Source organism: Rhipicephalus sanguineus, chromosome 4 (assembly GCF_013339695.2).
Source record: "Rhipicephalus sanguineus isolate Rsan-2018 chromosome 4, BIME_Rsan_1.4, whole genome shotgun sequence".
NCBI lineage: Eukaryota > Metazoa > Arthropoda > Arachnida > Ixodida > Ixodidae > Rhipicephalus > Rhipicephalus sanguineus.
Window position 1 is genome coordinate 111,724,062 of NC_051179.1, and position 23,941 is coordinate 111,748,002.

Consider the following 23,941-nt stretch of genomic DNA (forward strand, 5'->3'; position numbering starts at 1 on the left):
CTACACACGGCCACCTGGGTCGGGGCGCGCATTTACAAAGGCGAGCGAATAAACCCCCCCACAATGCACCGCGCCACGGCGCTCTCTGGGGCTATGCATTTTGGCCGGTCAAATTGTGTCAGGCGGCTGCCAGTCCCCGTGTTTTCGTATCAGCGGAAACATAGCGACCGCGCCTGTGCCTGGCTCTCCATGCCTGGACGACGCGACCATAGCAAACGCCTTACGAATGAATCGGATACTCGTGAACAGACAGTAAGTGCTTCGAGAGACGCTGTGCGCACACTTCTCGCTGCCGAAAGCCGTCTCGTCCAGGATGCATTGAAGCGGACACACACAGCCTGCAGCGAAGAACAACGCGACGGACATTGCTCTACTCCACTTGGTAAGTTTTTGTTGCTGCTCAGCATGGATCTATTAAAAAGCGCGTTTCTGATACTGTCAGTCTATCTAAGGCTACGAACGTTGCTCGGGCAGCAAGCGCAGCTTCCACTAGCTAGTGGCGATGCAAGCGTGCGACCATAAAAGCCTGCGCGCAAACTTTATCGTGCTGCCGCTTCCAAACTTGCGAAGCTAAAAGATAAAAGAAAAGCACGCAGCCCTAAAGCACTGCCTTTAGTGGAATAAATTTAAGAGGAGGAAATTGAACTTAAAATAGGGAGCTCTTCGAGCATATGCTTTTTTTTCATGGCTTCACCGCAATACGGCTCTGTGTTCCAGTGAAGGCAAGGGATACTCGCACTTATCCGCACTCGTTTGTGGCTTCAGCTTTCTTTCCTCCCGCTGTATATTGTGTGATCTGGCAGTATTCTGCAACCCTACTCCATGAAATTGTCGAGTGCACTCTATACGGCTCTACTCTCCATGATGTCTACACTTTAACGCTTCATCACAGTAAAAATATATATTAGAGGGAGGCTTACTAAAATCACGTCCGCCACTGTAGTGATCACTGTACCCATGCAGAAAAAAAAGAACAAAACAAGGGATAACAATTTATTAACAAGAAAAGTGTCCCATGAAGTAAGAACAAGCAAAAGAGGTTTTTGGTTTATTGGTATATCACAAGCATAAACATGTTTTATATATATACACACACACACAGACATTAATGTTTATTGAAGCAAGGTAATAACTTGTAAATGTGTGCAGAGCAAAGATGACAGAAAATTCTGTAGTGCTTTGAAGTTCAGAAGACAACTGGAAATGTGCAACCGCACTCTGGCAAAGTGATAACTAGGGATGTGCAAATATTCAAGTTTCGAATTCAAATAGAATAATTCGTTTTGACTTTTGAATAGCTAGTATTTGAAGTTTTGAATAATTCAACACGACGAATATCAAAGACGCGACAAAGGCCAATAGTGCAATTTGATTAGGGTGGGATGGCAAAACCTAACGCTAAAGTCGCTAAACTTCATTAAATTTTCACCTTTCGTTAAAACTTTCATCGATATGCTGGTTCAAAAGTGAGTGCATGTTCATTTTAAAAAAGATTATGTTGTTTCCACGCCTCATGGCTAATGGCCAGGGAACATTCTGTGAGACTCGAACTGACTGGCAACCAAAAATAACCAGCACACTGAACTCAGGTCTTATAGGCAAGAGGTTCACAAATACTTCAATGAGCCCCTAATCACAAGAAAGGATGATCCTTTAACATACTGCAAAGAGCACGGAGCTGCACTTTATCGAGGTATCGCCATAATCGCTTTGTGATACCTTCCCACCCCTGCTACTGAGGTACCCAGTGAACAGCGAAAAGTTTTAGTTGATTACCCAGTGAACTGCAGGAAACACCTTAACATCGCGGCAAGAGAGCCTGAAGCCAGGTCATGTGAAACTGCTTGTGTCATGACAATTCATAGTCTTTCGGTAGTAGTCACGCACCGCGTTATGTCTTCGAAGACATGAGCAGATTTTATTTCTTTGTTCTTTCTTTCAATTTCAAATAAATCTTTCTGTATTCGATATCTATATTTGACATTTTCGGCCACTATTGGGCACTATTCGATTCAAGATGAAATTCACTATTTGCACACCCCTACTGATAACAAAAGACCTCAGAGAAACTCGCCATCAAGACAAAGGAAGCAGAAAGGTGTTCTATTTGACATGATTACTATTTCTGCTTTTGTTCTCACAACATCAAGACCACTGTAATATTCTAGAACAGGGGTCGACATGTTCAAGGAAACACATGCTCTGAGGTCTGCTCGCTGGTCTCCTTTTCTGTCTTACTGGCATAGTGGTCACTGCTGCCGTGCAACTAGGCTGTGCAACCAGGGTTATGTTGCTTACATCTGGAGTAACTGAACCTTGACCTCTTTCGCTTTTGTGGGTTACTTTTGTTACATTTGTTCATTTTGCTTAGCTGCCCCATTTGAAATGCGAAGCATTTCTTAGCCGACTGCAGGCTATTTGAGCTTGTCTATCTACGTATCTGTCTAGCCGCCTACGTCTGGGCGCTCTTGTGGTACATCAAAAATTCAGTCAGCCCTCAGTGATGAGGGCTGACAGCACTGAGGACCACACTAGCTCCTAACGGTAAGGCATAGCAAAAGTCAATCATCATGGAATACCACATTGTGACTGCATGACAACATGACTTGACAGCGTGACTTGAATGGGCCACAGCTGGAGGAGCCAAGGGTTGTCCGTTAGTAGGTGCCATTCTTTAACATGACTGTATGCATGATACTGTGGTAGCAGTGCAGAGCCAGATGCTTGCGCCTGTGGCTAAGGTCACCAATTGTAGGGGTATGATGTCACAACAGCCAACGTGAGGAGTCGTTGTCCTCACTTTGATTCAAGGATAGGTGAAGCACCTAAGTGCAGTGGCGGCGATGAGCAGCCTGTATGATGAGCAGCTCCTTTGCTTAGATTTAGGTGCATGTTAAAGAATCCCATGTGGCCTAAATTGATCCGAAGTCGCCCACTACGGTGTGCCTCACAATCACATCACGGTTTTGGCGCATAAAACCCTAGACAGGTTGTTATTGAAACCAGGCTGGCACTGTGCCTAGGGCTGCCATAAAACCCATTAGGCGGGAGGCAGCGACCATTCAATGCAGCCTTGCACTGGGCACATTCTGCTCGACGTTTAGCTTGAGAGAATGGGGCCTCTTCTTTGGCCTGTTGGCAGCTGGCTCAACTACTGGGCGCCTTGCAGGCATCCTCTTAGACCCCCTCGTGAGCCTTGGCCGACGCCTGGCAATGCTGGTTGGCTGCACTCGTATCTGAAGAGCCCGGCGACGTTTTGCTGCAGCGGTAGCCTTGAGTGCCAGCATCAGCGCAGTTCCATCCGTGCTGTTTTGCACACGAGCCAGCTCCTCTCCAAGGCCCTTCAGGACCTCGAGGTAAGCCGGATTGTGTGCATTTATGGCAGGCACACGCCGTACCTGGGCCTCCAGGAATAGACCTTTTTCAAGCAATCCCAGAACCCCCCGAGGGCGCGCGAAGCACTGTGGGAAAAGTGTGTACGGCGAGCCCGCCCGCTGTTCCGTCGCTCGCTGCTCGTTGGCGCCGTGGGAGCACCAAACAAAAAAAAAACACGTCACCGCTGGTTGACTATTATTAAATACTAAATGCTACCCGTCTGAACGCACCTGCATGTATCTCTACGCATGAAATGCGAAAGAAATGATGCAGTCAGTGTAGGTATATTACCGAGTGGATGTATACTGGATCTAGCAGTTAAGCGGCATGCGAGTTATCACGTGCCGGTATACATGCAGTAAAAACGTGCTATCGTGAGCAATGTGAGCTGTAACACCGAATTCGTATTTATTAAATGATTACTTGTTCACAAGCCACTACGGCATTTAATGCCGTAGTGGCTCGTGATAGGGTTTAACCAAACTGTAGAGAGGTGTTACAATGTTCAGGTATACAGATTATTATATTATTTTAATTGACAAGTCATGCGCTGTACAAAGAAGTGAGCACATCCTAAACGTGTTTAAAGAAAAAGGGATTGGACTAGAATTGACTTGTGAGATGCCTTGCTCTGATAATTTGCAGTTTCTTGATACATGCTTATAAGTTTAACTGCGGAGCATGTTCGCGGGCACTATAGCCCGCGTTCAGTGAAATCGGTGTTCAATTTCGCGTCGGCGCATTCGAATGTTGTTAAACGAGGAATTGTGATGTCATGATTACGCAAGGCATTGGAAAAAAAACTTGCGCACATAAGATGAGCAGTAGTTTCCAGCTGCAAAGTGATCAAAGAGGCGGGATATCCTGCTGTATCGTTGTATCAGTTCGCGAAAATCTATTCGCATGGCAAAGAAAGATTAACACGGACGTTCTCCATCCATAAATAATAAAGAAACTAGAAATACTGCAGTTATTCCACGTATGTATAAGAAGTTCTTCAGTCGCATGGCCTGAAGAACGTAGGGAAGGGATGTGGGGTGAAGGTTGTGTTTACCTCCCCAAATAAGCTCAGTCGCATTAAGGTCGCAGGGGTCTGCGGTTGGCAAAGAAAAATGCGGTCAGAGGCATGCCAATTGTTTTGTAAATTGTGTAGGAGTTAACCATAAATTTCTCTTTCTTGTGTCCACATGTACATCGGCCAGACTGGTCGATGTATTAATACGTATACGCGCCTCAGCGTACATCGAAACTCATTGAATGGAGCTGTCTCATCTCGCCTCTCTATATCAGTCATGAAAATGTAATCCCATCTTCGAAAGCACAGTAATTTTGTACCATCAACCTAATCAGACAACGCGAGAAATTTCGGTGGTATATCATGTCACAAATAATGCCACACTTTGTGTCAATCAACCTTCTCAGTCGTTACAAGACAAGGAATTCTACTTTATTAATCGACTGTAAGCACACGCCTTGGTTGTTTGACTTTTCGTACCTCTTTGTGACACGCGCGACGCACTCGCATTTTTTAATGCTTTTTTTCACGCGTGCAATAATCTTTCAGTTGTGTGTGAGCGCTGGTTTGTGCATTTCCTTCCTTGTACTGCTCCATTCTTTTTTCGCTCTAAGTATTATTCCAACCTGTAGCTATAGCACCAACGAAGGTTAGTAGGCACTTATAGTTCGTTACATATATGGTGCGAGCGACGCAATGGATGTATCCCATTTCCCCAAATGCCGACTACACTTTCTAGTGTACTCTTCAGATATCAGAACCTCACACTGTAGTCGTCGACAGTGTCAATGGACGTTGATTCCAAATGCATCCGAGAATCATAGACCGCTCCTGCATTTCGTTGGCAACCGAGCTGTATTTTTTTATTTATGCCGTAAGGCGCAGCGGGGCTAAAAAAATAAATAAAAGGTGACGCTTCTGAGCCGCTCAACTTCGAGTTACTGTATATGCTTAAAGGTAGCATATACAGTAACTCTAGCTCAACTGGTCCAACAGTGGGAGAGATGCAAATCGTCGAGAGGCCGTCACAGCTAAGCACTTAAGTTCGGGATTGAATTGCGCAGTAACATGTTGCACCTTGCCAAATTCACTGTGTCTAAGAAGTCCTGGCATGGCGCAAGCGGAAAGCTACAGCGCGAGACACGCGCGCTCGTCGCGGCGGCTGCTGCGGCGTACACATCCCATGAGCGCTTGCGCGCCCATTGGTGGCGCTCGTGTGCTTGAAAAAGGTCTATTGGTATGCAGGTTCTTGGGCCTGCACAGAAAGTGGTGGAGGAAATATTGTTCACATGATACACCACACCAACAAGAACTGCACATTTATTTTGCTGTTCTCTAACTGCAGCCAAGGGCTCAGTAATAAAGGTTAAACTGAGGAGTCAGTTTTAAGTGAAGCTTTCCCTGTCTCCTGTTTTGACTGTCCTGCCACTGGTAGTGCTGCCAATCTAAAAAGTATAGTTTTACTGACTCAGGTAAAGAAATGCTTGACATTTCTTTACATTTACATAGTATACAGCTGTGTTTTTCAGTATGCTTTGTCTTCATATAGTGTTGTGCTATGCAGAGACATGGGAAAATTTTTAGTTTAGATTACTTTTGAAGGGTTTGAACATATTGCAATAATGAATTCGCTTTAGCCAAGCTGCAATGATTTAACAAGTTATGACTCTAATACACATCAGTAATGACACTAATTGTTTCTGTGGACCTACCTATGTCTCTGTCGGCACTAATGGCAGTTCTTGCTTGTGGTTGCAGTTGGGGTATGTATGTCCAAATGATCAGTCAGTCGAAACTTGGCGCTCTGGAGTCACAACTGCAGCCAAAGAGTTAAACCCTAACAAAGAGTTAACCCTTCATTAGTCGGATGCTGAATTCAGGGACGTACCTGTCCTAATTCATTATTTAAATGGAATCTATCCTGCACGATTTGCATAAGTATGTCCACGGTGTGCAGACGCACCTGCAGTTAAACATACCACATTGAAGTGCTTCAAAAGGCCTCTGGATATGCCTCTTCCGCAGCATGCCGCATACAGCAGAAAAGGCAGCTGCATGAAGCATGGCTTCCAAAGAGGAGATGAGATAGCTACCTGGCTCTCTCGGACAAAAAGTCCAGTGAGCTGACCTTGGAATAAGGGTCTATACCATGATAGCTTGCATTCTCTCTCTTTTTTCTTCTGCCAATAAAAGTTTTCTCAATAAACCAATGGGATTCTACCGGTTTTGTTGCAAACAAGAAGGGAAAAAACACGAAATAACCTACACTTAGCAAGGGTAGATTTTTGGTCTTGTTGGTGCAACGTATTCATAGTGTTAAGCGTGGAACTATTAAGACTGAGACAAGACAGAGAGTGTTTGTGTTACTCCATGTTTCATCTCTGTCGTGTTCCGTGCTTGACACTATTAATATCCTACTTTGTCTCTTTTCACGATTTCACGATCAGCACATGATGATGATCATAATGCCTGTGGCCACATCCCCTTGATGTTGCAGGTCAACAGCCAGAGCTGGATCAGGCCAAAAATAAAAATAAGCTTTAGGAAAAAAATTATAAAACATGGAGAAAAAGATATTACACCCTGAAAAGTACAAAATCAAAACCCTGGATTCCTGAGCAGCATTACTTTCTGCAGGTGCTAGGGCCAGTGACACAAGTTCATGTGAGGTAATAAAATGCCTTAATATCAACCCAGTCGGACCTTTTCGGTTTCAAAGGAGAGGGCAACCCTAACTTGTCAGCAGTTGAGATTAACAAGAAAGATGTTAGATCATATGCACATTATGCCAGGATCTTTTTTGTTTGTGTGTTTGTGTCTGTGTGTGTAGGGGGGGTGCTCGATGTCAACATATACATTCTTGTATCAGTTCTTGTATCACTCCAGTATGCTCTGACCTGTTCCTGGCAGTAGGCGATTGTAAATTAGCCCAGCAAATGAAGGGCTTTGACATATTAGCTTGTTTAGATGCGTAGATGGTTCCTCGATATACAAATCAGGTTTGAAATGCACCACATGCGCTGGCATTATAACACTATAGGAAAGAAAGAAATCCCAAGCTTCTAGTGAAACCACTCGAAACTCATCAAATGAGGCATAGCTTTCTACAGCGAAATCTGTTATGAGATCACAACAATGGCCGTTTTTGGCGCCATAGTTGTCTGCTGCCAGCAATGTCCGTAACCACTATCATGCAAAATAAGATAAAAAAATGAAATTTGAAAAAATATCTAGTATGGAACGGGGCTCGAACCTGGACCCTCTCCGTGGCAGCCCAGTGTTCTACCACAGAGCCATGCCACTGCTTCAAACTTCTTTGCATAAAGACCCTACACAGGCTTCATGCCGGGAAGAAACGACATTAACATGTGTAATATAGTGTGGTAGAAGAGTAAAACAAGAAGCAGGCGTCACCCAATGCAAATTGTGTAGACAGATGTTGCAGAATGTGAATTGCGTAACTAGTGGGTCATTGAATGCTTCCAACTCATTGCAAAAGGCTCTGGCATAATTCTTCATCAACATCAGCCACAGCATCAACAGAGTGCACATAATGCCTTGCAGATGTGTAACGGGTACCTTGCTTCTCCGCAGAATGATAAATAATGGCGCAGTCGGTGCTTCCCAACTTGACAAAATTATTATTTATGGCGTAGTGGCAAGTGTACTTGTATTAGTAGCCCCAAGAGAGTTTACAACGGACTGTAGAAGTGCTGCTCTTCCAACTTTTGCTGTGACTGTGCTGTGCTTTCTGCACAGGCCTGGCGTTATTTATGCATCTGGCGAGCAGTGAAAAAATCCTGCCATCATCTTCTAGAGCATGGGTCTCAGCCACATGCAGCCCGCCAACCTTTCGCCAGCAGCCCGTAGCCCACGCATGACAGTTTTCCCATATTTTTTGATGACTTTTGTGACTTTGCTAAATGGTGCTGGCATTATTTTCTTGCCTGTCGTGATTAATAACACTTTGTTCGGGTAAGCCACGCAAATGTTAATGGTCATAAGCATCTTTTTTTCATCAGACACCTCATGCGGTCACCTTGTGTTGAAACATCACCGCAGAACAAAAACTAAACTTAAGGATCGGCGTCCAGATACTAGTCATCGTGGAGATCGGTATAGATATGTTTCTCTATTTCTGATGCCAAATACCCTTAAGAAATGACCAATATAAGAGATATGGGAAAGGCTTCCCTTCAAATGGCAATGTTAGCTGACATTTTACTTACACTCCCCCACTCCCTCCCCACGCAGTTCTGACATTTTCACTGTCACTGCCCTTTGTAAGATTAAATTTCATAACTGCAGTCCGATAGCTGATGTGAGTTTGAGACCCCTGTTTTAGAGCATAGCCTTAAACCATCAGTTTAAAAGATTAAAAAACAGTGGCTATTCCCAAAGCATGCTCGTAGGAATCAGTGAAAATTAAAAAAAAAAAGAAACCAAAAACCCATGCACCACCGAAGAAATAAGGGCACACTGACCTCAGCAAAGCAGCAGTTGTTCTGTTTTTGTACAGCATTTTGCACTATATGAAACAAGCAGGGCGAACATGCAGTGTCAGTGTTTTTTTGTCTTCAGCGCTTCATAAGTTTTAAGGGATTCTGCAAAGCGGTGAACAATAACTGAAGAAAAAGTACACAACAAACCACCAAGACCCCCTTGTACTACGTGCTAAGAAGGTTGTGTGCAGTATTCCCCTAACCTGCGGTAAAGAATATATATGATTTGCTCCTTGCATGGCCGAAGCTTATCTGTATGATGGAGCCCAGTGTGTCAGAATTGACGACGTGTGCTCAGATCCTGTACCTGTTAAGTCTAGCTCTATGCTCTATGTTGATGACTGCACAGTCTATCACAACATTCAGAACCCTAATGATCAGGCTCTACTTAACAATGCTTTAGCACAAATTGCAGTGTGGTGCACAGATTGGCAAATGAAAATAAACATTAAAAAATCTGTTGCGATGACTGTGACACAAAACGACAGCCATTAAGTTATCACTGCATAGGCGGCAGGTCTCTTGCTGTTTTAAACAGATATAAATACCTCAGGGTGACAGTAACGTCGGATATGAGGTGGAATGAACACATATATTGAAAGGTGTGCGGAGGGCTATGTGGAAACTTGGTTACTTAAAAAGAAATATGCGGCAATGTACACACGAGGTTAGATTAATAGTGTATAAAACTGTAGTCCATCCTGTAATAGAATATGCATCGATAGGTTGGGGCCCATACAGTCAAGGAAACACAAACAAACTAGAAACTGTCCAAAAGAAAGTGGTTAGGTTTATATATCGTTCTTATAGCTGGCGCACTTCTGCTAGTGCTTTGGTAAAAAAAGCAGGTCTAGAATTCCTACAAAAGTGGCGCCAACACGACCGGTTAAAAAATTCATGCACCTGTTATTCCATGATAAACTTGGTATTCATAAACACACTTACATATAGCCAGTGTCCAGGTGAGCCGCCCATTCACACCACAGTAAAAAAATAAAAGAATATCCCTGCCACACTAAAACTTGCAAAGTTGTTTTTTCCAAAGACAATTTGTGAATGGAACCGCCTGCCAGCCGGCGTTGTGGAATGTCTACTACTGATTCTTTTGTACAAATTCTTCATTTGTAATCGCTTTGACAATAATTTACAACCGTTATAGTTTCAAATGTTGTCCATATGCCTTACACTTATTTTTTTTTTTTTTTTTGTGAGCACATTATAACTCTTTTCTTTAACCCCTTTTAGTTGACATGACATGTCTATCGCATCTTCACATTCTTTTTTTTTCTTTTACATGAGAAGAAGTTCTGTCATCTTTCTCCAGTCGGTTTGCGCATACCATGCTCTAAAAATTGCATATATGCTTTGTATCTCACTCTTCAGGAACGTTTTTTTTTCTTGTTCTTTTCGATTCATGTGACACAATTGTTGTATCTTGATTTGTTCACTTCGTTTTGTACTTGTAACTCCCACTCCTGCTTACAGCCTCCTCTAGAGGCTAGCAGTACTGTATGAATAAACAAATAAATAAATAAATAAATAAATAGGGCATACAGGACGCTGTATTAATAAACGTCTCCTGGAACACAGATACCCCTGCCAACAATTACAAGCAGCAGGTCACCTCGTTGCACACTGAAAACGATGCTGTACACCAAAGTTCCGTGACACGTGTTGCTTGCACATTGCAGTGATAAAGATACCAGGGAGGTAAAAGAAACCCTTTTCATCATAGGGGCAAAAGAGCAATGCATCAGCACACCCTTGCTGTTGCATTTAACACAAGCAGAAATAAAATTTCTAGAAAGTGATATACACTGATCCGCCGAAAATTTGTCTGTGCTTAATAAGGCATATGCTATGTTCTGGCATCATATTTGTTTTCTTTTTTGCCTTTTGCTTTTTTCTGCCCTTTACCTTAACCCTCGAACCTGATTGCACTTCACAAGATGTGAATAAATCAGTTGTAAGTTTGCACACCAACTGTCCTGTAATCCCTCACGAAAGAAATCGTGAAAGACCACCAACTAGCCCAATTTGTCACTCTGCTAAACCTTTATTACTCCTTGCCAGAATTGTTAAAATGTGTTAATGGCTGTATTAACAAACAAGTGCAGGAAACTGTTTTTACTGAAATGTGGTGGTTCAATGGTGTCTCTTCTAGAAATTCTTTCCATGTATTTAAAGTCGACGCTGGTAGGTTGGAAGGAAGGCATTTATATGCAGAAATCGGGGATATGTATTGGTTCTAAGGTTGCTCTGATACTTAGTGATTTATACCTTAGCAAGATTGAGAAGCGGTTAGAAGGTGCCTTAGATAATTCTGTAAAGGTTTTTTTTATGTGCACGATTACTTGATTTTTGTAGCGGTGAGGACATTGACTACCTCAGTGAGCAAGAAATTTGAAATAAATGGAGGAGGGCTGAACTAAAGAATGCCCTTGGAATAATGGAATGCAATTTTTATACATTTCTGTAACGTTTCAGAAGAACCGCACATGCTGGCAGTATTCTCCTAGATAGTCAAGGCCACTTCTCGTCAAAGCATTTTAAGGTTGTAAAAAATGGTATAGCCATGTCGTGCCTTAAATTTTCCCTCAACAATTCATGTGAGCACAAAGTGAGTTCTAGCTTGAAAGCACAGCTTGCGCGTCTTTTATATGTGGGTTATCCTTGCATTGCAGTGGCCACTGCCGCTGAACGCTTAAAGAAGTCCATTTTGTTAGGAGCGAGCATGATTGTAGAAAGCAATAGGAAGAAACGTGTCATAGGTATTCTTTACATTCCTGCATATCTCACAGGCTAAAGAAAGTGGGAAGTTAGTACGGCATTAATGTTGTGTTTACAGCTTCCAATAAGCTAGGCAAGTTTTGTACTGCTGTGCACAGAAAGAATGGGCAAGTTGACAGCGAGGTGACAACAAGTGGACTAACAAATGTTTCGTAAAACACACCAACAAATTTAGGTTCCTTCTAGCTGTGGCCGCTTCTATGTAGGACATGGGGGCCACTGTGTTAACGAGAGATTATTGAAACATAAAGTATCGCTAACCGAAGGCTCAACGTCTATCCTGTTTTTACATTGTCGAGAGTATAAGTGCATGCCAAAATTCGATGAATGCACAGTTTTGTGCAGGCACAGGAATGAAGAATCACGTCTGATAATTGAGGCGTGGCATATCAGAAATAGTGGTAGCGCATGTGTGAGCCAAGCTCACAGATCTGAAGTGGAGACCGGGCAGGTAGATGTGCTCAAGTGTCATTTTATACTCTGTATGCCGTGGCAAGAAAAAAAAATTGGGGAAGCTTGCACTAGGCCGCGCAAGGCTTCAAACAGCATAGCTGGGCGATTCTGAAGACTAATCTGGTTGCTTCTAGGTTGTTTCTAGGCCTTAGCTTGGTGACACCGATGTCCGAACTCCACCGATGACACCAATGTCCAAACTCCAGAGACAGAACCTTGTGCTGAAACCAAGCGTTCGCACCTCTCATAGATCTACAGGCACGTCATCATTGGCGTAGGCCTTCTATCACTTCGGGGTCTTCTTGCTGCCACCGTTGCCTTTCCCGTTCCCTCTCATAGTGTGGGAAAAGACGCGATTCTTCGGGATACTAGGGAACGGGAAAGGCAACGACTGCTGCAAGAAGACCCCGAAGCAATGGAAGGCCTACGCCAATGATGACGTGCCTGTAGATCTATGAGAGGTGCAAACGCTTGGTTTCAGCACGAGGTTCTGTCTCTCGAGTTTGGACATCGGTGTCACCTAGCTAAGGCCTACAAACAACCTAGAAAACAACCTAGAAGCTCGTTGTACATACTCGGGGTCTTCGGCTCGCCGCCATCGCTTCTCAGCCATTTCTTGGGCTAACTGTTGCCTTCTTCATTTTTAGTGGACCAGATTTACCGAATATCTGTGGTACATACCAGTTTATGATGATAGTTGTTTTGTTCGCCGGACAAGGAAGGATTTGCTAAACAGCTTGGCTGTTAAAAAATTTCGGGCGGGGGGAGGTCATGGGCGCGGTCTGCCATCTTCCAGATCACCCTGCCAAGCACCGGTGTGAGTTTGAAAACCATTATAAAAAAAAACTGCCAGGCCTGCGCGGAACGTACAGTACAGTAACAGCGAAAGCTGGAAGAGCGGCGTTTCTAGAGCATTTGTTTAAACACTCTTGGGCCAACTACTACAAGCACACTTGCATGGTACCCACTACACCATAAATCATCATAATTTTTGTGTAGTGGGGAAGCGTCCACTATGCCATTATTCGTCGTTCTTCAGAAAAGCATGGTACCCGTTACACACTTGTAAGGCATTATGTGCACTTTGTTGATGCTGTGGCTGACGACGATGAAGAAATATGCCTGAGGCTTTTGTAATGGGTTGGAGCATTAAACGACCCACTCGTTACGCAATTCGCATTGTGTGATACCCTGTTGTTCTGAAACGCTTTATTACGCATGTTAACATGATTCCTTACCCGACATGAAGCCTGGATATGGTCAGTTTGCAACGGAGTTTCAAGCACCGGCATAGCTCAGTAGTAGAATGCTGGGCTGCCACGCAGAGGGTCTGGGTTCGATGCCCATTGTGTCTTCGGCATTTTTTATTTATTTAGCTTTTTTCTTATTTCGTGCAATAGTGGTTATGGACAACGGTGGCAGTGGACAACTACAGCACCAGAATCAGCCCTTGTTGTGATCTCGTAACAGCTTTCGCTGTAATAATAAGCTTATCTAAAAGGGCTAGAACGGCTTGAGGTAAAGGTTGCATATGATAGAGTAGACACTGAGGCGCGTCATAGATTAAAACTGGAGTCATATAATCAGTAAAATTAGTATCAAAGAGCAATAAGCATAAGTGCTTTGGTAAAATGATAGGAAATTGATGGTGGGGGGCATAGGTCGGCAAAAAAATTGGAGCTCACTCGGACTAGACTCGCCAAAGCTTTCCTCAACCGGACTCACTCGGACTCAGACTCACTAAACCTTTTCTCAACCGGACTCACTCAGACTCAAACTCACCAACATATTACTCAGCCCAACTCACTCAGACTCGTGGCTTCACCTGAGTCTGAGTGAGCCCAAGTGAGTCGACTCATGAGCCCGTTGTCGTAAAATTGACTTTTTCGATCATGGTGTCAATCCTCTTTAATGCCAATATCTCACATAATCAGTGCTCTACGACACACCTTTTGATCTTGTACCTTCAATTACGAGCTATCATTATATATCATATATCATCATTATCATATATCAATCCAGTAAAGACATCTTTATGAAATACGCGACTCACACGAGATATTTTTATCAAGAACTTCCTATGAAAGAGTTTTCGGGGGGAGGTCATGGCACCCCTTCCCCTAACTCACGCCTCGGATCAATAAATATTGAGATGGCCCATGGATACTAGTGTGAATAGACTTGAGTATAAATGTAAGCCGACATCAGGTTGATAGTAATGATGAAGATGAGTAGATAGGACCATAAATTGGCAACAAAACATGGAGCTCACTCGGACTCACTCAATAAATATATTTTGCGCTTAGGGCTCACTCGGACTCAGGCTCACCAATATTTTCCTCAACCGGACTCACTTGGACTCAAACTCACCAAAATATTACTCACCCGGATTCATTCAGACTCATACTTGTGGCCCGATTTGAGTCTTAGTGAGTCGATTCATGAGTGACTTTGCCAACCTATGGTGAGGGGTCAAGTGGACGGTTGTATTTCAAGGTGAAAGTGTTAAATGCCTCATCAAATGGGAAAAGTGACTGTCTGCAGTGGCAGCAACAAGAACAATGCGAATAGCCACGTGATCATAAATTAAGGCTTTATGACATTGTCATAATGTTGCAGATTAGCAGTATTTGCGACGTCATATAAGATGACATTACATGACGACATAACATGAAATTATCACATGGTCAAAAGTGTGCTAATCCTGCAAGCAGTGCAAAAATACATTAGGTGCAGAAAGCTTTCAGGTGGTGGGGGCAAGGATCAATACATTGGCTGTGCAGAAAAAGACGGCTGCACAATTAATCCCAAGTTTACCAACACAGTCAGTGACATTGCCTCTCTCAGACCCTGAATCTTTTCTGCCCTTTCACCAGATGTTGTGCCAGAAATACATACTATGTTGCACATTACACTTTTTTTGTATTAGAAAGTGATACCAATAAGACATATTTGCAAGAAAATAAAGCATGTGTATGGATAGAGGTACATAATAGCGTGATGCACTTAATGAAGTGCCAGTGGGGAAAATAATAAGGTAAATAATAAAAGAAAGAGAGTTTAGCATAGTTTATCGAAGGCAAGTGGAGGAGGGAGATGAGTTGGAGGTTGCAGACATGCTAGGGAAGGCCACCAGCTACACTGTTTCCCAACTCATCACAACACTGGTGCATAGCTGCCCCAATTTTTTTTTTTAAGACACAGGGTGAGGTAAATTTCTTTTATTATTGAAATTTGGTTTTTCTCTCTTTTTTTTGCTTCTGTGAAATAAGGCCTTCCTTAACAATGTCCAGTGCCCCACACATTTTACCGCATCTTGATTGAGCCAAAATCACAAGGTATCCGAGACCAGCTGGCGAGCAGCCGCACCCCCTTAGGTCGTGTAGAAGCTGAGCTTTCTGCCTCAATCGAATTTTTTAAAAAACAATACTGGTGGTTTCTCTGAGCTTAGCAGGTTTTTAAAGTCAGTCTGGCTACCTAAAGGCACATGGTATAGATTTTTTAATACTCGCGGCATTTACCAAGTCCACTTGCCTTGAGTGTGAGACATGGTTCTGTGCACTTGAGTTTATTTGCACCTTTGTTGATTTTGTTGCAACGGCAAAAGATATGCTCGTGTTGACAAAGTCACCGTTTGGAGAGCGTAGTATAATTGGAGATCTACACGGTTCAGCTACTAACAGAACGAGACCGGGAGCATTCGTGCAAGCAAGCTGAAGACCGTGTCGCCACAAGGACAAAATGTTCATGATGAAACAAGCGCAAAAAATATACGAAGACTCAGAAAGGACACAGGACGGAGCGCTTACTAGCAACTGAAAATTTATTTTGGAAAGAACAATCTTATATATGCATAACATGCATCCTCGTCACCACACACCACCCTTGTTATCACAGAGTGAATCAACAAAACACCACTTCGATAACCCATCGCATACATCAAGTAAACACGTGTTAAGCCCTTCCCCCCCCCCCCCTCCAAACAAGAAAAAATAAGAAAAAATTTTGCACTGGTTCATGTCATATCTAAAAAAGCAAACTCAGAATCGGTTAGCAGAACAGACGCCTGGCTAACACACATCTCACCTCCTTTCTTAATTCGAAATGCTTCAATTATCTCTCTTGTCGTTCGCTTTCTGTGCATGTCAATTATCTCTGTGTCACAAAGTTTTGGCTGGCAGGTGCACTCTTTGCAGTGCATCGCCAAGTGCGAGTTAAAATGTTACCTGTAATGACAATGGCTGTGCTTTGATTGATCATTGCTCATTCATTGGCGCATATTTCAAGTCTCCCGAAAAGGAGAAGGGTGCGCTTGCTCAGGTAGGGGTGCTTGCTTGGTATTTTACGGTAGTAGTTTCCAAGGAAATTGGTCTTAAATGCACCTTAAAATACATGGGAGGTATAGGGCCTAGCCTGTGCCCTTAAGTTTAAGAGCTTGTTATATGGGCCAAGGAGGAAAATTTCAAACAGAAATATTTTACTCTATGGTATAACTTGCAACTTACTCATATTCAAATCCTAAATTCAATATAAGTTTGCTTCAACTTCGCTTCACACCAAGAAAGGGACATTGCAGGTATAGCAGCACAAAGGGACACTGTCAAAAGTAGACCAGACGACACTAGCGCAAGTGATATTTGCACATGCCTAGTTCTCGTTCGTAAAACTGTTGTGCAAGGTCGTTGGATCATAATAAAACTGCTCGTTTTTCTGTGTAATATGTTATATATTCAATTCTAACTACTTTATTTCAAATTATTCAACCAAATTGCTTTCCTTAAAACCTCACATTTACAGTTTGCCAATCACTAGACTTGGGAGTTCTTGCTTCTTCTGGCTGGGCTGGACAAGTGTGTGAAGAAGTGGCCGAAAATCCCATGCATGTTTTCTGACAGAGCAGACTGCTGCAGGCCCATGTTACACTTAAATGTTGAATTGGAGAACTGAAGGTTACCCAGCATACAAGTTGTCAAGTTTCGTGCATATTGGGAATTCACTGTGAGCAGGACTGGACATTTCTAATCGATTTCCTGTATTTTTAATGCAATGAAGCTATCTGTAATGTTCTGGTAAAATTGTTAAAGCGAAAGACTTTTACTTGGGGTGCTGCCTCACATCCTTGAATAACTTTGTGACAGGGTCTTGAAAGTCCTTGCATTTTGGCCTTCAAAACTTGCATAAGCTTTGAAAAACTGAATTACTCATAAGCACTAGTTAAGCTAGAACTGAGATATCTTCAATATACCTCATCCACCAGAATCTTCTGATGGTCTCGTCAAGCTTCGCCAATGCCCATGGGGTGTGGAAGAAACCAAGTAATGCAAACAAAACACAGTTTTACTTCATTTGTATATTTATTCACTTATTTATAAATAATGAAATCACCAAACTTGATTTTAATGACTGTGGTACAATAATCACATACATGACAGTAACAACACACTAATAATGCAAATTAATCAATCTCTCTTTTTTTTGCTTGCAAATGGTGCTTTCATGGCTTATCGAGCCACCTTTGCTGCTTTTCAATGCACATGCACTCTCAATCATTGCCACGCGCCTCCACATGGCAGTCCTCATGCGCCCGTGCAGCATTAGAAAAATGTGAGCCACGTTAACTTAATAGTGTACGCCCATAGTTGACATGTATCTCCATGTGCAGTGCCCTATAGATGTGCTGCTTGCTGAAAGTATACCTGGATAAGCTTAGTGATAGACATTTGTGTCATCAAGAGCACAATTCCATTAGCAATGCATAGCGTTGTATGCATTTTTTCGTGGGGCCCTCTCTTTGGTGTGCTGCTTGTGTGCTTTGTATTCAATTTTATGCCTTCTCTTTGACTTGTGTTATGGTGCTGATACATCTATGATTTCTGACTGTTTCCATTTCCTCACTTTCCTTCGCAAAGCTAAATAAAAAGTCACTAGAGAGCAAGTCGCAGAACTCGGTACTTAAAAACACTTTGGTATCTCCTCCACTTACAGGCTGACCACCAAAACAGTGTGAATCTGGGTCCTTAAGGAGCTTGAACACCATCAGGTGCCAATGCTCTGCTCATTGTGGACAAGTACTGCGACGAGGACAGCACCTGCCTTCGTGCAATATTTCTGGATGCTTCTTCATTGTGACTAATGTGAAACTATTGTGCAATTTAACCTTTGTTTACTTCACTAAAATAATAAATGAACCCAACAATTACAAGAGCAAGCTTGGAAGTGTTGAGACTTCATATTACTTTGACTAAAAAATAAGAAAAATATAATTTTTTAATGCAGGAAGTTTTTGCTTTTGTTTATTCCAAAACAGGCCAACTGCATCATCTCTTAAAGGCCAACTCCGGCGATGTTTTGGCCATGTCAAAGTAAGCTTCGCTGGTCGTCCCGGCTGTCACAGTTTTCATACTCCGTGCCGGCGTCACCGGCATGCCTTGCACGACTTCCAGTTCGTTCGTAACAACGTCTACGTGATACGTAGACAGTACACTCGGTTGGGTTTCGGTTTCGGTGTTGCGCTTTTTTGCTTATTTAAAATTATTCTCCAATTTGCCGAGTATTTCTGCTATCGGGCCCATAAGGAGCGTCTCAGGAACATAAAAGCACCATTAAATGGTGCTTTTATGTTCCTGAGATTTTGCCAAGGCAGCACGGAGGCATGAGTAGGCTATGCCTCCGTGCAGTAGGTAATCTTGTCCCCACCAAATTAATGACAGTTTCAATAAACAATAGATAGATTAGGTAGTGCGGGTTACGAAGAACGTGTTCTGCGCAGATCAGCACAGAAGTTGGTTCGTCATGTGCGCAGTGGTGTGTCTATGGAGCAGCCTCAAAAAGATAGGAATTCTGAAGAAAAGAAAAAGAAATGTGTCTCAATACCCTATGCACACAGTATATCGCATAATCTGAAAAATGTAGGCAGCCGATATGAAATACATGTTGTTTTTTCTGCTCCTAACAGACTAGGAAAAATCTGCGCGAGGCTGGATAGGAGGCGATCAACAAAAAAGGATAGTTTTCGGTGCTCTGTCAAGCACGTTGTTTCGTTTGTTGAGTGCAGGACTGCAGTAGTATACTGTTTGCTCATGTCATGCGGGAAGATGTACATCGGCCAAACTGGCCGGTGAATAAATACAAGGTTGACGGAGCACAAGAGAGCATTAGCTAATAATGCTTACTCACACATAAGGCGGCATTGTTCGGAGTGTGGCTGCTCCCCGCTGTTCTCTGAGACTGAAATACTTTCCAGTCACAGAGATCAGGTGACCAGGGAAGTGATCGAGGCCTTCCACATCGCAAAAAGAAAAGATTACTGCATTAGCCAAGCATCGATAACCTTGAGCGATTGCGAAGTGTGCTTTTTAGAAAATATGATGTAGCTTGAACGTCATTGTAGCACGTGGTACACCGTCTTGTTGTATATTAACCATGTTTTTCTGCGAAATTTATTTATTATTTATTTATTTATATAAACTAGTTGAGAGTGCAGCGGTGTCCCGTTCGTTCCTTTTGTGTCTGTCGTCGTGCGCTGCTTCAAATTTAACCATGATTAAGTGTATATGTGGTCAGGAGGCAGCTGGAATTTCGTGTAAAGAAGACGAGTTTAGCCTTGGAGTGATTTAGCTTCATTAGCCATGATGAACACCAAGAACACCAAGCGCATGAGGAGCAGAAAGAAACGACTGTATAATATCGCTAAGAGCCTTCGCACATCATCTTCATGGCAGAATTAAAATGCTATCTTAAAACATATTGTTCAGCTTTAGGCCAAGCAAACGACAAATATTTCTCTAATGACCTTCCTGAACTACTTAAAAACAATCCAGCTAAGTTTTGGAAAGTAATAAGCCCCAACCACGAATCTAATGATATCTGCTTACACAGCAGCAGTAGTGTTCCTCTTCCAAATAGCGAGTGTTCATCTGCTTTTAAAGTTCCGTATTCACGAAGGAGGACACTTCAAGCGTACCTTAGGTTTCTGATTTCAGCTACCAATACATGGAACCTATAGAAATCACATTGGAGGGACTATCATCACTCATAAATAACCTTAAGATGTCTTCTTCTTGTGGCATAGATGGTATAAACTAAAAAATATTACAAAATACAGTAACAGTGTCAAGTGAAATTCTTCTTCACATATTTAAGCAGTGACTCGCGACTGGCCTCCTTCCTACAGACTGGAAAATGGCAAAAATCATACCGGTATTTTAATCATCGTGCGAAAAATACCGACCAATCTCCTTGACATGCATTTCTTGCAAGTTACTGGAACACATTATCGCCTCGCAGATTTACAGACACCTTAAGACTAACAAGTTCTTTTTTTCGTAATCAGCATGGTTTTAGAAAGGGCCTATCGTGCGAGACACAGTTGCTTGAATTTGTTACAGACCTACACACTAACTTGAACAACAACCAACAAACTGACTGCTTTTTTCTGGACTTTTCAAAGGTGTTTGATCGCTTCGCACACTGTCGCCTTATTTCAAAATTTTCAGCTCTTCAGTTGGACTGTCTCACTTTATCATGGCTCCGGAACTTTCTTTCTAATCGTTACCAGTTCACCATTGCAAATAACTTCTCGTCCTCCTTAACTGAAGTAACTTCTGGTGTACCACAAGGAGGCATCCTCGGTCCTTTACTCTTTCTCATCTTTATTAACGATCTTCCACATAACGTGTCTTCCACTATAAGAATATTTGCTGACGACTGCATTGTCTATCGCACAATAGTTAATACAGACGACCATCTGGTTCTTCAGCATGATCTAGAACCAATTAGTAACTGGTGTAGTAAATGGCTAATGACATTGAATACGTCAAAATGTAATGTCATTTACTCGGAAGCCTATACCTTCCCTACATTCATACAATATCAATAAAGACACTGTTGCAATCGCTACACAATATAAGTATCTAGGCATTATATTCACTACAAATCTTTCTTGGTCAGAACACATCACCTCCGTTTCAGCCGAAGCCTCCCAATCTTTGGGTTACTTGCGTCGAAACTTAAGAAACGCTTCTTCGAATGTTTGCAAATTAGCATACCTTACTCTCGTTCGCCCTCAACTCGAGTACGCTTCCCCTATTTCGTCCCCTCACCAGAAATACCTTACTGACATGTTGGAATGAATTCAGAACAGGGCAAGCCGCTTCATTTATAACGAATACAGCTATCAGTCTAGCATCTCACAAATCAAACTTAACCTTTCATTGTAATCTTTGAGTACTCGACGTGACATTGCCTTGCTGACACTGTTTCACAAATTCATTCATTCATCTCGAAACACTAGCATGCTTGAAAAGACCCTACTCCACGTCACACAAGCTTCATAATCACTTTAGCTATACCCACATTTAAGGATCAACACGTGCATTCAACTGCTCTGCGCTTCCACGTGCAGTCTGATGTTGGAATTCCCTGCCAGATAGCATCGCATGTCTGACAAACATTGATGCATTTCGTGACTCATTGACCAGTTATCTGGCCAACGAGGTGTAAAAATATTTGCCATTATCGCAGTGTGCTCTCTGTGTTGTAACCTTCTTGCAATTTCTTATTGTATAGCACCGTAGTGTCGCTTTTCTTTTTTTTCTATTCGAACCCTAGCACTGTAAGATTTCAATTGTGCTTGACTCGATGAATATTTCCTTATTATATGTTTTATCTTTGCTAGTGTTGTTGATTTTCTTTTGTTACCATTGCTGATGAACTAATTAATTATTTTGTCTTGCTCTTCTTATTATGTGATCTACATGACCACTGTTCATGAACTTTTTGTTATGTAACTACTATGGAAGTCCACTTTTTCATACTGCCCCCCTTACACAATGCCTCAATGGAGGCCTGTAAGGTATTTTTAAATAAAACTAAATAAATAAAATAAAATTGATGGGACTTAAAGCTAACTTTTCACATCGGTGGGCCCACGCGTGGTGAAGAATGAAACGATGTGGCCACTTTGGGCGTATCCCCCTGTGAAAAAGGAAAATCATTCCTGGTGTAAGCAGCCAGAACCACCTTGAGAGCAGCCTGACAATAGAGCGAGAGGGGGGACGAACAATAGTCCTTGTTGAGTGCTAGTCATGGTATTGTGTGCGCCCTGCGTATCTTTGTCGACAATACTAGCTCTTGTGTAACGTCATAAGGGACCTCTGTCTACATCGTACTTGTGCCAATGTCACGAGGTGCTGAAAATCCAAATAAGAACTCACGTTTACTTTAAACCCAAATTAAGATATCTTAAAAGAAACATTCGCCACTAATAATCGGTCAGAAGTACCCACTTATACAGGACAGTCAAACAACACAGACATCTCAAGGTTTCGATTTTGGTGTCAGGGGCCCTTTAAGTAAGCCACGGGCAAAGTTACGCCACAGTACTGTCTGTCATCAGAGATGAACACAAAGTCAGACACACCTTAACCCTTTGAGTGCTAAGTGTACTTTGCGAAGTGCAACAAATTCAATTTTTCTTTAATGCATTTGAAATTTTTTAAATGAAATGCTGTTTGCTGGCAATATCTTAAAGTTTAAAATTTTTTTAACTTGTACAAGCTGTCAGACATGTAAATAATTGATTCTAATTGGGGTAACTAGTGTACTTCAAGCAATATGAGCAGCACTCCTTGTAACCTGTCCCTTCTAACCAACGCTGATGTCTCATAAAAAGCAAGTTTGTAAGTTTTTTGAATTTCTGAATTTAAAAAAAAAAAAAAACATGCAGCCTTTTTGCACCATGAAGGAACAAGATAAGTAAGCTGCACTAACAATAAGTCAGCTTTGCCACACCATGTCTCGCATAAATGTTTTGTATTAGTAACCTCTGAGTTGATGGTACACCCACTCTAATTATGGTTCACATTCATGACTTCTCTTGGCCATTAGTAAGACTACAGCATGGCACTTCGAATGGTTCAAGGTCCTTTTTCATATTTAGGAGCCGCCATTTGTCACACCATGTAGCACCACATTAACACTGCGCTACATAATACATCCTTCTCATGCGAAGATTTTATAAACTCGTGATGAATGACTACGGTAATTGGCAATAAACATGTGCAATATATCTTTTCTGCAGCATTGCATCAGTATAACACAGCAAGAACACAATTTCAAACCTTGCAGAAATAATGCTCACCATTGCTGACCCATTTTAAGCTCGATAAGCTACAATTTGCCACTTCTAAAATATTAGCTATATGCATTATGAATAAGTTTTTTTGCTCTAGGGGAAAATTTAAATAAAACAACAAATGCTTATGTTATTATGACAATTACAAAATGGTCGTTAATGACTGGCCATTTCACATTAAAAGTGCAATTCATGTCACCTATGCCTGCGCTACTGCTGCGCATCTAAAATAAAAGCCCCTGCTTGTAAAATGATGCAATATTCATGGCAGTTTATTACCAAATTTGGGGTGTATCTTAGGCTGCCAAAGTGAGCTACGAGAGCATGCAATACCTTTTGACATTCCTTGAGTTGCATGCAAAGGCGTTTGCAGAAATTTAGGAAGTAGGTCAATGCTACTACCTCCAAAGCATGCCTGTTGCCACAGTGAGGGACAGTTCTATAAAAATGGTTCAAAGCTGCATCGCCGGGCTTTACGCTACTACCATCCCTATCTAAGCACAGCTTGCGGTCAATGCAGTCTTCGTAACTTAGGAGAAATCATTACATCACCAAAGCAGCAGATCAATGTCTTTCTCATAGAAAGAGTGCCATGAAGAAGTCATAAAGTATCCACTGACTGCGTGCTTAGAGGGCCTGGTGGCAATGCATCTTGCAAATTTCCCGAGCTAC

The 23,941-nt window shown here is 42.3% G+C and overlaps 1 long non-coding RNA gene across 3 annotated transcripts; it reads left to right on the plus strand.

The window, feature by feature from the left end:
• Positions 1–52: 52 nt before the first annotated feature.
• LOC119390566 (uncharacterized) lies at positions 53–18,414 on the plus strand. 3 transcript variants are annotated; one of them, XR_005183374.2, is made up of 4 exons: positions 53–382; positions 3,170–3,356; positions 6,888–7,059; positions 18,121–18,414. It is a non-coding gene; the product is annotated as an uncharacterized LOC119390566 (long non-coding RNA). The 3 variants fall into 3 exon arrangements; XR_007415843.1 differs by lacking the exons at positions 6,888–7,059; positions 18,121–18,414 and adding an exon at positions 8,150–8,375 and having other exon boundaries at positions 57–382; XR_005183373.2 differs by lacking the exon at positions 6,888–7,059 and having other exon boundaries at positions 63–382.
• The last annotated feature ends 5,527 nt before the right edge of the window (positions 18,415–23,941 follow it).